The 19,971-nt window shown below is 37.1% G+C and overlaps 1 long non-coding RNA gene across 1 annotated transcript in view; it reads right to left on the reverse strand.

Annotated features, from left to right (window-relative positions):
- The window catches only part of LOC107514374, a 34,282-nt gene extending 15,324 nt beyond the window's left edge, over positions 1-18,958 (reverse strand). The window contains exon 1 of the long non-coding RNA XR_001597756.2: positions 18,866-18,958. This is a non-coding gene — a long non-coding RNA (uncharacterized LOC107514374). The remainder of the gene's footprint in view (positions 1-18,865) is intronic.
- Positions 18,959-19,971: the final 1,013 nt, after the last annotated feature.

The following is a 19,971-nucleotide window of genomic DNA, read 5'->3' on the forward strand; positions in this document are numbered from 1 at the left end:
CTGTTTTTCTTTGTTCAGCCCTGACATCTCCGAACTTACCAGAGCTATCTGAGTCTAGGCTTTTTTTTAATTGCATTTGTGCCATTTTGTTCAGAAGAAATGTATTCCCAAAATCTTATCTATGATGCAAATTTCATTGTATATTAATATCGATATATTTCTCCTGCTCAACAAAGTTATGAACCAGCTGAGAGACAAAGGAATTGAGGGGAAGGTAGCCAGGCAGATGCACCAGGCAGAGAAAGGGGCTCAAACTTTTCTCAAGTGCACCAGTCAGAGAAGACACTGGGTGATGGGGAAGATCCAGGCCAAGAGTTTCCTAATGGACGGTTCTCCACATAGAAGAAAGCAGCAGCATTGGGAGAGTATTCTCCCCTAATAATCATATTCTCTTTTATGGTTGCAACTTATAAAAGTGAAAACATTTCTGTGCAGAAGGTTTACTTAGATCCAAGATGATATTATTTTAATTGAGCACTTCCATTTATACAATTACATATTTAAAGGAGAAATGCTATTATCTCTTTTGATCAAATGCTCAAATTAAATCAATGGAAATGACTAAATTTATTCTTACGTTTAGGGTAATAACATACATGCTTAAAAATATTTATCAGTTTAACTGAATGAAACACAACGAACAAACCTTTAGTTTAGTCAATGAAAATTTCATACTGTATTATATGCTAGGAAAACATGCCATGGTTATGGGTTTGTTTAGAACATCTAGTGATTGTAGTTACTTTCTGGCTTTTCAAAATGAACAGTTCCATCTTGATTCTAAGAAAGAAGAGACACTAAACTCCAGCAGTGATGACAGCCTAAAATATAACAACAAAGAAAGGAAAGACATCACCCTAAGTGTCTCCAAAGCAGGTTGTCATATGACGTTTATCAAGTCACAACCTTGATTACAAGTTCTGTAAGCTCACATATCTGCCTGGCACACTTCTGTATTTTCAGGAATATTTTAAATATCAATTGAGTGGAAATGAAGCCTACAAAACTTAAGTCATGAAACAAGAGGGGAAAAGTTTTGAGCACATGCAAAGAGAGGTTATATAAGGGTACTGTGGCTTTAACTGTAAGCCCTGAAACCCTGAGCATGTTGTGACACTGTTGTGACATTTAAGAAGAGTTACACCAGACAATTTAGATTTCACTGTGACATACGCTGTATAAATTCTTTAATGTTTAGCTTATCTTGCACTAAACAGCAGAAGAATACTTAGTAAGTGCAAGTAGGTCAACATCACTTTAATTTGCATTATCAGTTCAGAAGAACATTTTACACTATATGTGTTGTGATAAAACACTGTGTCATTTCTGTCACCCAATGCAGAGTATTTTTAGGTCTTTGCACATTGTGTGTAGAGATATTTGGTATTGCCTTTAACGTAACTTGCCATCTGTGTTCTAGTTTCTAAGCATTGGCAGAAGTGAGCTAAGAGCACTGGCCAAACTTCAAGGGGTTAAAGTTTTTGCTAACAAATATGGACTATTTGATCTGAAAACCATCATTGTTTGATATGTCAAATAAAACATTTGTCAATCAAAAGTCTTTAAGCACTGGGCTATGTGACATTTACTCTTTTATAAACCAACAAAGTCCCTGGTGGCATGCCTTTTTTCCTCTCATTTAAATAGTGGTAGGAGAACAAATCATACTTCAGGGCAAGTTGATAACTGCCAGTCACGATTCCTGCCTTGTTTACTATAATGAGGAGGGTAATAAATGCATCTGACCATTTCGGCTGGCATTTGCATAGATGAATGATTTGTCCAGTCAGTCGTTCTCCAGTGATTTGGGTCTTTTTGTCAGCACAAAGAGCATTCAGTCTCTCTGGAATTTACAGCAGCCAAGCTCTCATTAGCAAACATCCTTTACCATGAATGATTCAAATAATTACCACTGAAATAATAAACTGTTTCACAAAAACATTTTATTTGATGGCTCCAAACATCAACTTTTCTGAATTGTTGACATTCAAATAAGCCAGAGAGCTGCATTGTTAAGGAACAATGGCCCTCTTGTTACAGGGTAGGCATTGTTTTACTTCCAATAGACCTTTAAACTTGGCCAGCTATCAAATGCGTCCCTCAAACTGCCAGCCAACATTCTGGGTAATCAGAGGGCATGCACCAGATGGAGCTGTTAAAACTTTACATATTCAAACTCCAGGAAATATTCTTTAGATTTTCTTTTGAGGTTGCGAACCTAGAACTCCAGATTAATTAGCAGCTGCTACTTTGTATCTTTTTTGCACCTATTGGAGCCAAATAATATTAAATGTCCTCACTTATACTGAGCTATTCAAGTGCGAGTTCTTCACTGTATTGTATGTGTATAATTAAGTGTTATTTGATATAGTTTTAGAGTTCAAACAAATGAGCAAGCAACAATTATACCTTACTATGATCTTCTCTAGTGCATAGCCATAGGGTTGCTCTCAGTGCATTACCAAATTCATAGCACTAGGCAGGCAGCAGTTCCTGTTATCAACTTTTTCACCCTCTGCGCCATGCATAATTTAGAGAGTTTTATTAATTTCGAGCTGGTTTAATGTATGCGCATGTTCTAAAGACCTAGGTAGATTGTATGACTAACTTTAGCTTTCATAGAGCAATTGTTTATGCATGTAAATGTCTAAAAAATATTTTCCCTCAAAGCTTAAAAAGCTATGGTTTCATTTAAATAGATTAACTTGCACATTGCACCTCTTCCTTACCTGCAAGGGAAAATTTAGGAAAGGAACAAATGGAATATATTTCTGTGCTTTGCAAATTTCCTCATTACTTTGCTTTCACTTTCAAATTTAGACATGTTATATATAGCAAGAATGGAAAACCATCAACAACACTGAAATACCTTGATGTTCATACAAAATTACAACACGATACAGGAAAATCGTGATCATTGGTAAGCAAAATTTTTACATGTTACCTTTGTGGAATAGCTTAAGGATATTAATAATACCAAGCAGATTTTATAGACCCTATAGTCACGCTCTCATTGAAGTATCCTTCAAGATTGCCTGATATAAGTGGCCACTTAAAATGGTATGCGATCCCTTAAGCTTCCGTTTCTAGTCCACAAGGATAGATGCAAATTAGAAACATAATTCGTTATACTTAAAATAATTTACTTTATTGGGACATCGCGTTCAAATTCTCGTTTTTTTTTTGTTGTTGTTGTTGTTTTTTTTTTTTTGCCACTAGCTCAGAACCTTTCACTTCGAATGGCGTGGCTCTTTTGTTTCCTTTCCCTGTGCTGCCTGCCCTGGTTGGTAATCGTGGTCAAGACTACAAAACCCATTTTTCATTGTGTTATTTGGCTTGTCAAAGCAAAGGTCAAGAGATGATGAGGAAACCCCAAAATAGCCTAGAACTGGCAGATTTTTCCCCAAGTTTTCTAACGGAATTTGGTGCTTATGAAAGTGAGGGAATAAAGAACTGGCTATAGCCATAAATCATGCAGGCAAGAGCCTTCCAAGTTTTACGTGGTTTCACTGCCTAGTGCCCAGAGGCCCAGAAAAGAAAAGCCAGCATCCTACCATTAATAGTGCCATCCTCACGATCTCAGGGCCTGGGGCATGTGAGGACAGCTTTCTGACATCGGTCATCATTTATGATTGGTAATGTGGACACAGAATAAGTGCAGCTTTAACTCTTTAGCTGTGATCCCTTTCAGACATGACTTGATATATGAGGACTGTAGAATCGCAGAATGTTCGTGCCAGGAGTGACATCACGATCACAGTAAGCAGCAGAACTTGTTCTTGAATCCAGGTCTCTTGACAGTGTAGGCAGAGGTCATTCTCTTGGAGCTGGACCGCAGTCATATGCCTGCCCCTAAGGCTTAATCTTTCTCATTACAGTTTACACAGGCATATGTCCTAAACGTGAATGAATTTTCTTTTATTTTAATAAAAAAGATTTCATACAATGCTACTCTTGGTCATCAGGTCTTTTAGTGATGATGTCACACTATGTGCTGGGACAAGAATCATTTATAGTAAGTAGTGTAGTCAGCTTTTCCCCAGTGACCCAAAGGAGAGCTGCCTGGTATTGTGCTAATAGAAAAAGGGAATTTTTTTTTTTTTTAACGTAAGGATTTTGTTTGTTTATGGAGCAAAATATTCTAGGGAATGTTACTACCAAGTTGCTGAGATATTTTTAGGCCCAGATCTTCAGCTCATGTGGGCAAAGTATTGTTTTCAATTCCATTTAGAGGGGAGAAAAGAAAGCCCTATAGTTCCTTTTGAAACGATGCAATCTCTTTAATTGTCCCAAAAAACTAAAGTGCTTGACATCGTGGTTTGGTTGTAGAATTTACACAAGGATTTTCCCTTTAATCAATGCTCTGATAACATAAAATTTTGCTTTAAGCTCTATTATTTATAGGACGAACTGTGCAAACTCCCCCTCCCCCCACCTCCCGGGTTATATGTTGAAGTTCTAACAAATCAGTATTTGGAAATGGAGCCTTTAAAGAGGCGATTAAGTTACAAAGAGCTTGCTAGGGTGGCCCTAATCCAATCTGACCTGTGTCCTTATAAGAAGGGGAAATTTGGACACAAAAAGAGACATCAGGGATGCACATGTACAGAAAAAAAGACCAGTTGAAGAGGCAGCATGAGGGCAGCCATCTGCAAGCTGAGGAGAGACCTCAGAAGAAACTAACCCTGCCAGCAACTTGATCTTGGAATTTCAGCCTCCAGAACTGTGAGAAAATAAACTTATGCTGTTTAAGCTACCCAAACTGTGGTATTTTTTTTTTTTATCACAGCCCTAGAAAACTAATATAAATTCCTTGAACGTATAACCTTCTTTAACCTCTAAAATAGCCTTTCCTGAGCCGCTCTGCCTGAAATGTTTCCTCACCATCTTTTGCCTGGTTAACTCCTACTCATCCTTCAGCTCTCAATTTAGACAGTACCTCCTCCAGGAAGACTTCCTTCACGGTGCGGTCCTGCTCTTGTACCCCTCTTTGGCTTCAATAACATTCCACAACACTTACCACATGGCACTAAGCAGCAAACCTTAGTGCTAATAGGTTTAACGTTTGATCCTGCTTTGCCCAATTTTAATGGAAAAATACATTATGTAACAGACCTTAGTGACATAGTTGGCTTGCTCTTCTGTAAGAAAAACAAGAAAATTTTGAGTACATGTGCCCTGTACTAGCTTTTGTAACACATTTTCTTAGTTAAGTTTCACTAAAGAAATAGTTAAAGTTAAAGTTAAGGTAGGCAAAAAAAAGTCATAACTAAAGAGGTTTTGTAAGGCAGATATGTGTTAACCTATAAGTGAGAACAATATAAGTTTGAGAGAAGTTTGAGGAAGTTCTGTTGTTATAACACATATGCAATGAAAAATCACCAACTCGAGAAATAGAATAAATAGCAGTGTAAAAGTAGGATTGTTAATGTCCTGGACTTAGGCCTTCAGACTTGTAAAATCCTGTGCCATGCTGACTGTTAGAGATACACATGTACATACATGTATGTCCATGTGCATGCACACACGCTCACACTTACATACGTGTATACACATATGCACACACATGCACACATGTATGCACAAACATTTGAAGGAGAGGCAAAATGGACAATCCCAGGAGGATCAATACTTTGCCTGATAATGTGTCTTTTTCCTCCTCATAACTTTATTAACTGCTTTGAGACAACTTTTCGTAGCCAATCTGATGTGGAAAGCCTTCTACCTGGGCAGCACTTAACTATAAGGAAAAAATTTATGTAATAGAACTAACCACCTCCCTACCCTGAAGTTCTCTGGTAGCAGGCACTGCTTCCACTGCATCCTTAGTGCCTATGGGCACAGGACCTGGAACTCAGACGTTCCCCGAGAAAAACTGTTCTTGAAGTGGAGTGAACTGAGAGAAAAAGCGTGAAGTCAAGTGAGAGAGGAAGAGAACAGCAACCTTTCTTATTCTTGTTCATTTCTCAACAACTTGCCTCAAACCTGGCAGCCTCCAGTATTTGCATTTATTCTTTTTGTACTTGAATCTCTCTTAAATGACAATGTTTATGTTTCTTTTTCATTTTGAAAATGATGAATTTGAATCCAAGGTGTCTGAGAATAACAAACTCTATCTTTCCTAGCTTACCAGATAAACACACGACCACAACTTTTCTGATACCTTCTCCTGTTTGACTCCAAATAGTTACCATGAAATAATTATACACGCTTCCTCCTGTTACGTGGAATAATTGCCTCTCCCAACCCCTCCCCTGAACTTATTCACTAAGCTTTAATCATCACAAAAAATTTATTTATGCAAGGAAATAGCAAGTTATTCACTCAGCTCATTTTATTCACCATTGTCTTCTGATTTCTTCACACTACTTAATTTAGCATGTCAAGGTGAAACGATTAGTTTATCTCACCTTGACACAACTATAGTCCACTGACAAAACATGTTTGTGACATTCTCGTTGGATTTCCTCTCTGAATTCATCTCTTGAATTACTTATTGTTGGTTGGTATTTCCAAGTCAGAATACTATATGACCAGCAGATAAATCTGTTCAATAGTAAATGAGAAATAAGGGCATCAAAGAAAATGCCATCTCTTAGAATCACTACACATGATAAGTGGTTGTTTCAGCTCAACATCTGCTTTTACTCCTCTTGATGGTTAAGAAAAGCCCAATTAACACCCACAGTTTAAAAAGATGCAACTTTTTATTTATCTAAGACTCCACTGCTAAAAACCTTGACAGATTTACAATTGTAAAGACAACAGCTTTTCGTAAATGTGTTTTATTTGCAGTTATAATATCTATAGTTAAATCAGTTCATTAAAAATAGAGTTGTAAACTATCTCCCAAACTGCCATATTTGAGTGTTTAAAACAAAAATGATTAAATCATATTCTTACACTACATTTGGTTAGAACTGTGAAGTCGTCTAGTATACAAAATGTCTTTACATAGGAAATCCTTTTTTAATTAAGATGGAGGTTAGAACCATGTAAATTTATATTATACATCTAGTCACTCAAGTCAGGATTATATAAGCATTGTCTCTAAGCCCTTTACCATGGCAGTATCTGCTACACTTAACTTCTGAAAGCTGTTACCTGTCTAGGTCTCAGGGCAAATGAACAACAACATATAATCAACAGAAAAGGTGACACCTTCTTAAGCCCAGAAACAAGCACATAATATACTCTAGCTGCAAAGCCTTCAGTCTTTGCGAAAATAGGTTGTATTTTGCCTTTTGAATTATACTTTTTCTGACAGCCCTACTTGGCTTCATTCTTTTCACAAGAAAGCTAAGGGACTTTTTCTTTTAATAAGAACTGAAAAGATCCTAGAGTTTCCACAAGGCTCTGCTGTGAGTGACGGGGTAGCGGGCAGGAGAGGAGCTCTGGACCCAGAGCCAGAGACCTGGTTCCAAGTACAGCCCTGCTCAGCTAATTGTGTGATTTGCGTTTGTCTCTAAATTGCTCTCTACCTTTATGTCTTCATTGTTAAAATAGGAATACTAATAGCTGCCCTGCCTGCATAGTTGTTATGAGGATCAAATGAATTAATGAATGTGAGAGTGCTTTCAAAAAGTTAAAAGTGCCACTCAAACATTCATTATTCTTATTTGACTTTCATATTCTCTGGACATCCCATTTATAATAAAGCTCTCTTGGAGAAGTAGCTGTTTCTAGAAATTCCATGAAAGCTTTGTGTTTTGTATTATCTCTTATGGGCTCTTTTGGAAGTTCAGCACGTTTCTCTGTTCCCTACTGTGCTGTGCATACATTGCCCAAAGCGATTCCAGGACTGGCCTTGCGATGGATGGCTTGCTCTGCACATGGTCAACTCCTTGGGGACTGGTGTTATGGCAATGGGATTAGAAATACATATGCTCTTTGGAGTGCTTTTCTGATTGCAAAAGTAATACATTTTTAATTGAACATTTTGAAATGACAGGAATTCACAAAGAAAAAAACCCCTAAACTACCCACAATCTTGCTACATAAGTATAAGTATTGTTAATATTTTTATATATATCATATATATCCTTCAGGCCTCTTTCCATGTATATATAACAAATGTTGTACATCTGGAACATGTTGTACATATGGACTAGATGTTTATTTCCCCCCAAACAATTCATGTGTTGAGGCCTTAACTCTCAATGTGTCTGTATTTGGAAATAGGACCTTTAGGAGGTAATTAGGAGATAATAAAGATTAAATGATGTCATAAGGGTGGGGCCCTGACCCCATAGAATTAATATCCTTATAAAAAGAGGCACCAGAGATTCTCCTCTCGCTTACTCTCTGCCCATTCCCTTTCCTCTCTCTCCTCCCCCTCCCTCTCCCCCATCCCTCTTCCTCTCCTTCTCCACCATGTGAGGACACTGTGATAAGGCAATGGCCTTCTGTACGCCAGGAAGAGAGCTCTCACCAGTAACTAAATTGGCTGACACCTTGACCTTAGACTTCCAGAGTCCGGAACTGTGAGAAATAAATTTCTGTTGTTTAACCCACCCAGTTTATGGTATTCTTATGGTAGCCCGAGCAGAAGAATACATGTATACTATACACTGCTATAGTATTTTCTCAACAGTACATGATGAATATTTCTCCACGCATTAACTATTCTATAATGTGATTTTTAACAGCTTTAAAACATGAGAAGATATAGATGCAACCTAAATTTTTAACAATCCCCCTGTGGTTGGACATTTTGATGATTTTTAATTTGGGGTTATCATACATAAAGCTGTAATGAATATCCTTGGATTTATCTTTTTGTGTAGCTCTCATTGCTTAAAGTAGAATTGATAGATCTAAAAGAATGAATATTTATTTTTCATATATGTATTAAAAATGTCTTCTAGAAAGATTATATCAATTTATACTCTTATTGATGGTTATTTGAAGTTGCATATTTTCAAAAACTCTCACCAATAATAGACACTATCATTATAAATATTGTCTTCGAATAAACATTTGAAGATAAAACATGATCTCGTTTGTATTTTAATTTGTATTCTTAATTACTAAACTAATTAATTATGTTTATTTTGAATTAATCTTTAAAGATGGAGAGGAAAGATGTCCCTCTTAATATATTATTACTATTAACAATCTTGTTATTAAAATCTTTACTTTTCAATATGTTAAATACCTTGTTTTATGATATACTTTTTACCACGTGTAGAATACACTTAATGTAGCGGCAATCCTGCAGTTTCCAATATCATTTGCACAACTTTACTGCTTCACCTTTTGTGATACTTAGAAACCCCTAGAAACATGGAATTTTTATAGGTTTTATAAAAGCTGGAATTTAAGTCTTAATTAGCTTTAAGAAAAATAGGACTCCTTAATACAGAGGATTATGGAATACTTCCAGGTAAATGGTATGCTTGTAATATATAGGAGTTTCAAAATAATTAAGTAAAATTTTTTTACCTGGTTAGTTTTTTCTATGAACCTTAATTATCCACTCTTACACTTCATTAATGGCACATAGTAGATGCAAAATATCTGTTAGATGTTTGAATGGATTAATGGAGGAATCGTCTACTGTTTTCTTGTTTTGAATAGAAGCAAATAAAATCAATTCTATTCTAAATCATTTTAAACGAATGGCTATAATCCTATCTATTCCTATCCCCAATGTAATACTCTTTTACATTCTCCTCTGTTATGATAAATTTTACTTATTTTCTTTCAAGATCTCCTGAAAGACCATCTTTCTAGAAATTATTGGGTAGCTAAACATTTAAGAAGTTGTTCTTAAGTTTTAGCTAGTCTTTAGCTGAGTAAAAAAGCAGCAAGGAATAAAATTAAGGAAAATATTGTTCACAGTTTCTCAAAGTCAGATGGAGAACAAATGACATATTAGTTCTCTATTTATTCTTTTGTTTAATCAACAATTGCCATAGAATATTTGCCCCAAATTGGCCTTGGAAAAGTCATTGGTTTTTTTTGTTTTGTTTTGTTTTGTTTTTTCAGCTCATTACCCCAAGAGGCTTTTTGATCTTTGTTTTCTATGACTGAGACTAACCTTGATCTATCCTCCCCTTTTGTCTACTCCCAGTGAAAATATATTTTTTAATAATTAGTATCTATTTTATGGTCGTTTGTGAAGAGGCAATTGCTGAGAGATCTGTCATAACATTTTGATACAGTTAAAAAAGAGTTAAAAGAAATTTTCCTCAAAATGACCAGTACAAAAGTACTCCTACATGTACTAGGCATTCAGATGCCTCAAATATTTTCATGAATGAAAGCCTTTTTGGTTATTTTCATTATAGGAGAAATTCTTTTATGGAAAATTCAAACCAACAAAGGAAGCTTAGATTGCAGTTCTAACATTTTTCAGCAGAGTTGACCAAACATGAGTCCTAAATTGACGTATTATGAACACAATAAATAAGGTTTTAAAGGCTGGTTAACACTGTGAAGCTGTTTGAAACAGACCTCTCCTTTATGTATGTATCTTTCTGGGAGTTCATGGATCATGAGAGGACACGGAATTTGAAGGCCTCTGGTTATTCTTACAATAGGCACAGCTAACAGACAACTGGACAGTGAGGGTCAGTCACTTCCTATACAATTATCTGTGATGAATTGTCCCTGTTGCCAGCTTGGAAGTGAGGGAGCCCTTATGTTGCTTGATCAGGCAGAGTTATTGAAAGACTGCACTGGTATTGTGAAAGGTTAATTGCTAATGGATAAACAATTCAATTCAAACAACTTCTGTTAAATTCTTACATTATACAAGATACAAAGGTGGTAGTGTTGGTAGCTATGACCTTGGCTGTAGTGGTGGTGATAGAGATGGAGGTGGTAGAGATATGTGTGTCTGTGAGGGGGAGAGAATTATAAAGAGGAACAACATAGTACCTGCCCTCAAGTGTGGAAAACGTTATAATAAATTCATAGTTAAGGGCTATGGGAACAGCCTAGTGGTTCTAGTCTCAAGCTACAAGAGATCAAAATTAAACTCTGTAGAGTAGTTGGTCAAGGGGCAGAGGACAGTTTTAGAAAGATGAGTCTTGCAAATGGCTAAAGGAACATAGCTTGGACTAAGAACTAATCAGTGAGGGATGGATGGGGGGAGAAAGAGAGAGAGGGAGAGTCTCATTGTAAAAGAAATGGAATCTGGCACAGCCCAATACCTTCATGAGACCCAACTCCTTTCAGGTTCTTATCTGTAAAAATCCGCCTACATATAGAATGTTCGCTACTTTGTCTGTTTTGTTCATTGTCCCAAAAGAGCACTTAGCACTGGGAAGCACAAAAAGTATCAGCAGAAAGTATATAGGAACATATGTAATGAATAGCTTATAGAACCACAAGGGAGGGCTGTGCTCCAGAAGCTGGAGTGGATGAAATGTTTCTGACGATGGAAAAATGAACGAGTGAACACTAAACTGTATGTGAAAAGTCAATTAGAATGGACTTTTTCTTTTTAATTGAAAGAGACTGTTGAAGATGTTATGAAATAATAAAAAAGGAGGACTTGGCAGAATATAGTTAAAAGTTGTGATTTGGGGGGAAGAAAGATTATGTTTTACTCTGTCAACACCAAACTGTTCAACAATTGGCTATAGGTATAATCATGGTCTTTCGTCACTGAGAAATCAGTGAGCATTTCAGCTAGGACGGGTAGGTTCATGTTGCTATTCTAATTCTGACCAGAAGCCTTAAGTTCCATTATCCTGATTCCACATCATCTGTTTAAAATGTCAATGACTCATTTAATAACCATTTACTAAACCTATGACATTGTGCACTAAGTCCTGTGCTGGGCACCAGATATACAAAGAAAAAAAACAGCCACAGTCTCTGCTTTGAGTCACAGATCCACAGTAAAACATGCTGGGCTGGTGTTTCTTTGGATAGAAGACTAGACACTAATTGCATTGAGTTTGCCCTCTCTATGTCTGTAAAGGTTCAAAGTCCAGGCTTTAAAATACAGAGACTTTTTGCCTTATGTAATATAAACATTACAAAATTTATATTGTTTTTAAAATTTCTTTTTCAATTACATAGTTTCTGCTAATGATGATAAGCTACAGTAGAACTTGGCAAACTTTTCCTGTAAAGCAAGGATCACCAACCCCCAGGTTGTGGACCAGTACCAATCTGTGGCCTGTCAGAAACCAGGAGGTGGTGAGCGGCAGAGGATCAAGCGAAGCTTCATCTGTCTTTGGAGCCACTCTCCACCTCAGCTCTACCTCAGATGATCAGGCATTAGATTCTCATAGGAGCATCAATCCCTGGTGCCAAAAAGGTTGGGGACCACTACTATAAAGGACTAGAGAGTAAATAGTTTAAGTCTTGTGGGCTATACTGTCCCTCTCACAACTATTCAGTTCTGCCTGTGTAGCATGAAAGCAGCCAGAGACAATACATAAATAAATGGGTATGGCTATGTTCCACTAAAATTTTATTTATGGTTACTGAAGCGCAAATTTTGGTTGATTTTCAGATGTCATGAAATACTGTGCCTCTTTGGACTTAATTTCAACCATTAAAAAATGTGCAAACTATTTTTAGTTTGTGGGCTGTAAAAGAACAGGTAGATGGTTGGATTTGGCTCACAAACAATAATCTGCTAATCCCTAGGCCAAGGGCATGATCTCCATACGCAAATTCATTGCAAATGCCTCCTACAAAATGCCAGCTGCTTGTAAGAGTTTCTGTGTGTCTCCTGTCCATGAATGTCTGGAGTATCCATAAGAGGAGATTTTAACTCTCTGTGCTTTAGGTTTTACATAGTTTCTGAGTTGAACATGATCTGCAACAGTTTTGTCACCTTATTCCGTTCTTCTTCTTGGACTACCTCCCAATATCATCTGGTGGTTACCTGAGTAAAAAATATCCTGCTCTTTTGCCTTGATATAACATTCCCTAGATAAGCCATGTTCCTTCTCACCTCAGGGGCTTTGCTCACGCCATTTTTTTTCTGGCCTAGAATACTCTCCCAGTAACTGCCATCTTTCTCTTACCGGGCTAACTCCGTTTAGTTCTTCAATAAGTTCAAACGTCAATTCCTCAGAGAAGCACAAGACCATAATTATTTTTGTAATGCTTTTTTGATTAATGACTGTCTTCCAAAGGCAAGAAATCCTGCCTCTTCAGCTCGATGTCGTTTCCCAGTGCTTGCCATAGAATCGTAACCTGGTAGTCAGGAGAGCCAGCTCTTGGGTTACACGTCTCGTTAGAACACTGGCGTCAGCATTTTCTATCTGTGTCACCTCTCTAAGACTCAGTCTCCTCATTTGTAATAAAAGTAAAAAGCTCATTGATTCTATAGGGTTATTGAGAAGATTAAATGAAATAATACATGTAAAATCTGTGACTTAGTGCTGGACACACTGTTATTATTCACAAAATGGTTAGCTATTGTTGTTATGATTGGTATTCAGTAAATATCTGCTGAATTGAATTAATAACAAAAGCCTATAGTATCGGGTGCTCGCTACTATTACCATTGAAACTGCTTTACATTTATTATTTCATTTCATCCTTCAATCCCCCTAAAAATAAGATACTATTATCAACTTTATTTTACTGATAAGGGAGCTGAAGTACAAAGACGCTAAGTAACTTGCTCAGAGTCACACTGTGATTAAAGTGGTGGAAAAAAATTTAAGGAGCTTCCTAGATCATAATATATATTATTGGTTTCCATCCAGTTTTTGTAACCCAGTCTTTTATGACCCAAGCAAGAATTGTTAGCAAACTACACTATCTAATATGAAAACACTTATTTTATATAGATAGGTACTGAAAATAGATAATTTTTAAAAGCATAATCAAATAATTAAAAGAACCTCTTCTGTGTTGACATACATTATTTCCCATAATTTAATAAAATTTGTCATTCATATCAAGGTCATTTTGTTATTTGCTTTTATTGCACACATGCAAATTTAGAAGATTCCTTAAAATCTGCCAACCCTGAAGTACATAAATATCACCACATTGATGTAAATATAAATCACTTAAAATATACGAAAGTAGGAATTCTAGGAAATGTTTGAGGAAAAAATCATAGATGTCTGTATTTGGCTATGTCCAAATATACTTATGTAAATAAGTAACTCTCTACTCATATTCATAAAAATTTAATTTAGCAATATTTTAAATTTGGATTCTTACCTTGGAATGGAGCTTACATATCGTGCACTAATTTAACTTAAAAATCTTTAGGATGAGTTCCGGTCAAGATGGCAAAGTAGATAAATGCTATGCTAGCTTTCTCGCACAACCACATCAAAATTACAAGTAAACTATAGAACAACCAGTATTGGAAACTGCCTGAAGTCTAGCCAAACAGAAGTCCTATAACTAAGGATAATCAGAAGAAGCCAGGCTGAGACTAGCAGAAGGGGCAAACACACAGAATGGGCTGGTCCCACAACCATGTGTGGCGGTTAAAAATCAGGAGGGATATCACAGCTTCAGAGGTCCCCCATGAGAGGAGTGAGGGGGTCCCAGCCCCATACCAGGCTCTCCAATCCAGGGTTCCAAACTTCTGGCTGTGAAAAACAGTGGCTACTGTGGCTAAGTGAGACAGAGGGCAGCTGGAGTCCCAGGCATTTTTCTTAAAGGGCCAGCCCATGGACTTACTCACTAATGATTCACTTGCTCTAAGCTCCAGTGCTGGGTCAGGAGCTTGAAAGACACGAAGAACATATGGGGAGAAACTAAATTGTCTAGCTTCAGGGCAAGGACTATAGGGGTAGCTTTCTCCCAGTCAGAAGTGCTAACAGAAGACATTGTTCTTTTGTTGAGTCCTCCCCCCACCCAGCCTGCACTCACAGGCAGGTACTATATCTGAGTCTCCATCAACGAGGCTAACACTCTTTTCCTTACCCTTGTGATTCCTTGAGACCCCACCTCATTCAACTCGTGGGCTTATCTGAACTGCTTTCAGTGGCTTTTCCATACAAATGGTCTATCTCAGCTCATTGATGTAATCTTTACTAAAAATCTCTAAAAGTTTCACAAAACCAAACATGTAGCACTTGGCCTTGGTGGTGTGCCCTGTACCTCTTGCTAAGCATCCCCAAGCCTGGCACTAATGGCAACCAAACTCAGAAGCTGAGCCTCTCCCAGGAACTTTCAAGCCCAGCACAAGTAGCAACAATTTGCAGATCACTTTGTAGCTCATACAAGTGGCCCTGGCTGGTCACAAGCAGTGGCTGACCTTGGCCTACATCAGAGCCCCTCCCAAAGGTCCTAGAACCAACAGACACAGTAGTCAGCTTCAGTTCGCACCAGAGAACTACCCAACCACTTCCACAAATGACACACCCAAAGGACAGACGTGGCAGGTATCAGAGCCCTGCTAAAGCAAATCCTGCTCTATAGGGTTAGCCCCTGCACAACAGCTCCTCGTTATAGTCATGGCCAGTCCTCGCGACCAATCAGCTTGAGGGTCAATCCTTCCCATTGACATGCCGACAACAATCAAGACTCAACTACAACAGGAGAGCACACACAACCCACGCAAGAGACACACCTTGAGTATAAAGCTCAGGTGACCAGGGAGATGGTGCCACTGGGCCCCACAGTATACTTACTACCAAGACTGAGAGACATAGCAGCTCTATCTAATACATAGAAACAAAAACAGGGAGGCAGACAAATATGAAGCCAGCCACATCCCAAGTGAAAGAATAGAACAAAGCTCCAGAAAAAGAGCTAAACAAAACAGAGACAAGAAATCCATCAGATGCAAAGTTCAAAACACTGGTTATAAGGATGCTCAATGATCTCAGCAAGAACTTTAACAAAGAGATAGTAAATATAAAGATAAAGATAGAAAAAAAAATAAAAAAATAACCAATCAGAAATAAAGAATACAATTATTGAAATGAAAAATACATTAGAGGGAATCGACAGTAGATTAGATGAAACAGAGGACTGAATCAGTGATTTGGAAGACAAAGTAATAGAAAATACCCAATTGAAACAGCAAAAAGCAAAAAGAATAAAAATAAAATAACAAGGATAGTTTAAGGGACATCTGGGACAACATCAAGTGTAACAATATTTGCATCATAGGGGTACCAGAAGGAGGAGAAAGCAAGGTATTAAAAATCTATTTGAGAAAATAATGACTGAAAACTTCCCTAACCTGGTGAAGGAACTAGACAAACAAGCCTGGGAAGCTCAGAGAGTCCTAAACAAGATGAACCTAAACAGAACCACACTAAGACACATAACAATTAAAGAGTAAAGGTTAAAGACAAAGGGAGAATCTTAAAAACAGCAAGAGAAAAGCGGTTAGTTATCTACAAGGGAGCACCCATAAAATTGGCAGCTGATTTCTAAACAGAAACCTTGCAGTCCAGAGGGGATTGGCACGATATATTCAAAGTGATAAAAAGCAAGGACCTACAACCAAGATTACTCTACCCAGAAAGATTATCAGTTAGAATCGAAAGACAGATAAAGAGCTTCACAGATGAGAAAAAGCTAAAGGAGTTTATCACCACCAAGCCAGTAATACTAGAAATGTCAAAGGGACAAAGATGAAAAAGAAGAAGGAGGAAAAAAAAAGAGGAAGAAGAGGAGGAGGGAGAGAGGAAGAAAGAGGAGAAAATATTTAAAATACAAATAATAAAAAATGAATAACTATATATATATATATATCAATAATTACTTTAAAGGTAAAGGGATTAAATGCTCCAATCAAAAGACATACTGCGACTGAATGGATAAGAAAACAAAACCCTTATATATGCTACCTACCAGAGACTCGCTTCAGATCAAAAAACACATACAGGCTGAAAGTAAAAGGATAGAAAAAGATATTTCATGAAAAGGGAAACAAACAAAAAAAGCTAGGGTAGCAATAGTTATACCAGTCCCCCCCTGCCCCCCAAAAAAGACTTTATAATAAAGCTGTAACAAGAGACAAAGAAGGATCCAGTAATCCCACTTGTAGGTATCCATCTGAAGAAATCCAAGACACTACTTCAAAGGGACATGTACATCCATATGTTTATTGCAGCATTGTTTACAACAGTCAAGATATGAAAGCAACCTAAGTGTCCACCAATAGATAAATGGATAAAGAGAAGTGGTGCATATATACAATGGAATATTACTCAGCCATAAAAAAGAATAGAATTTTCCATCTGCAACAACATGAATGGACCTAGAGTGTATTCTGCCAAGTGAAATAAGTCAGACAGAGAAAGACAAATTCCATATGACTCCACTAATATATAGAATCTAAAAAACAAAATAAAAACAGAAACAACCTCATAGATAACAGAGAACATTTTGATGGTTGTCAGATGGGAAGGGGTTAGGGAGATGGATAGAAAAAAAGAAGAGACTCAGAAGTACAAATTGGTAGCTACAAAATAGATATGAGGATATAAAATATAGCATAGGGAATATAATATAGTCAATAACAATGCAACAACTATGTATGGTGTCAGATGGGTATTAGATTTATTGAGGTAATCACTTCATAAGTTATATCAATGTCTAATCAATATGTTGTACACCTCAAACTAATATAATGCATGTCAACTGTAATAAAAAAAATAAAAATTATTTTAAAAATAACTCCTGCCCAAAATATATATATAAATCTTCAGGCAAGTAATTCACATAAAACATTTTACCCATAAAGCCAATAATTTTTTTCCAGTTGTTTAAACAATGTATTGCATAGCATTGGATAGTATTTCCTTCTAAGCTTTATCTTTATTAAATGTACAGAGAGATTTAGCAGGCTGAGCAGTTAGGAGCTCAGGCTCTTGAGTAACTATATTTACTTGGGTTGAAATCCTGACATTTCTTGGTCAAGATACTTAAACTGCCTAACCCTCAGTATCTCTATCTGAAAAATGAGACAGTAACAGTATTTACCTCCTAGGGCTGTTGTAATCATTAAATAAGATAATAGTTTTGAAGCTTTCAACATATTAGTAACTGTAACTGTTAATCCACATTAAGAAAAATAATTTTCACTCATGTTTCTTAGTGGCTTCCAAATAATACTTAGCAGATGTTTATATTATCATTGTTAAATGGAATCAAAATTCAGAAAGGAAACTGTAGAGTCAAATGACACAGTCGTAGTATGAGTTGCTATTTAGTCCTTCCCCGACACATTCAAAGATTGGCTGCATAAGACTCATACTGAAAGCTTTTGAAAATTTAAGATTCTCATACTCTGAAAATTCTGAGTCGGACAGAAGGTCCGGCATTAGGCCATGAATGCATGGTTTTAAAATCCTTCACAGGGATCCTAATAGACAGCCAGATTTGGGAACGTGGCCTGAGAAACACTTTCAATTCAGTAAAAATTTCCCTGGTAATTCTATTGGCCAAATGAGCCTCCAATTGATGGACCCTAGATCCCATGAGTTCCCTGGTTAAAGAATGTCCATATGACAGTACCTGCAGCCTCATTCCAGAAATGACCTTTACGGCTCTTGAAAGGTTCGGCCAATGGAAGGAGGTCCCAGAATGGCATAAGAGAAACCATATGGAAGAGCACTGGATTCTGAGAATTTTCTAAGCTATCAATGCCCCCAACCCAGGGATCAGTAGCTTCTCCCAATCAGAGTGTTGGAATAAGTGGCATGGAGTTAAAAGTAAACAAAACTCTCACATTTTCACTGGATTTCTGTTCTTTTATATCTCTCTGTGCCATCTAATACAAAGGTAATCAATAAATACTCATTAAGTGATTATTGTAAGCTTAGAAACAGCCTCCCTCCCATTATATCCATCTTTACACATATCATTTATAGAATGTGAATTTAGCCAGTGAGGTTGATTTAATTAATATGCATGTTCATTAAATCCCATGAAAAACTGCATACATTTTATTTTCTCCCACCTTCATTTCTCCTCTGTTTCCAGCCATGTGTTTTAATCCCTTCTCACGTGTCCTCCTACTTTTCTTTCCTATTCTCCGGCACCTTCAGGCATGCCGTGGAGTCACATGCTATGAGATATAAATAACTGAAAAACATTAAGCTCTGTGGGAGTAGGGAAGCTGCTGCCACTTTTTTTTTTTCCCCCTGGAAACCTGCCTTTGGTGTGACAGTATGCTGCAGCAGTTTGAAACATTTTCACAAAACATTTCTGAGTGAAGCAGGGAAAAGGTAGAGAGAAGTTAAGATACTGCTGTGGCCTTCACACATCAGTTTACAACTTGCCTAAATATTTATTTGTCATCATGTCAACAGAGCTTAAACATGAACCAATAATCATTTCAATCCAGATCTGTATTCTCTGAAGTGCTCTTCTTGAGAAAAAGTTGCTCTGTGCTTCTAAACTTTTATTCCTTTATCACTGGGAAAATATCTATTATCTACTTATTTGGGGTTTTCTTTGGGAAACTAACAAGAGTAGGCAATGTGTCTGTTTTTGCCCATCATTAGTTCCTTCTAGTTACCACAATGATTGGCAAGAATAGGTGCTTAAAAATGTATATTTTAAAAGTCAGTGAAGACACACTTTAGAAAAAAGAGTTGGAGAACTCAAGATGACAGAGAGGGCTTTAGAAGACTATTTTTAGGGAAAGAGAATCCCAGTTATCCAGATGGAAAATTCTTTTCTACTGGTGCACACACACAGAGAAACAGAGACAGAGACAGAAGTATAATGAGATAAAAAGGTCAATATGATATTTGTTGAGAAAATGAATTATGTCCCTCTTCTCCTTCCTTGCTCATAATAACGAGGAGAGAATATAAAATACACAGGTACTTCAAATAGAAGTTCCTAGAATTGGCTCGCCATTGCTCTAAGAATGAAGTCTTAACATAGCACGGTTTATAAGGCCCCATGTGACCTAGCCCCTGCCACCTGTTTGGCTTCAGAGTCATAGCCACCACTCCTTCACAAGTGTCCTATATTTCAGCCATAGTGAGTTTCCTTCACATTCTTTTGCATATAGGCCTTGGCATAGGCTGTACCACCTGGCCAATTCCCTTTCAT

The sequence above is a fragment of the Rousettus aegyptiacus genome, unplaced genomic scaffold, assembly GCF_014176215.1.
Source record: "Rousettus aegyptiacus isolate mRouAeg1 unplaced genomic scaffold, mRouAeg1.p scaffold_m13_p_1, whole genome shotgun sequence".
In the NCBI taxonomy this organism is placed as follows: domain Eukaryota; kingdom Metazoa; phylum Chordata; class Mammalia; order Chiroptera; family Pteropodidae; genus Rousettus; species Rousettus aegyptiacus.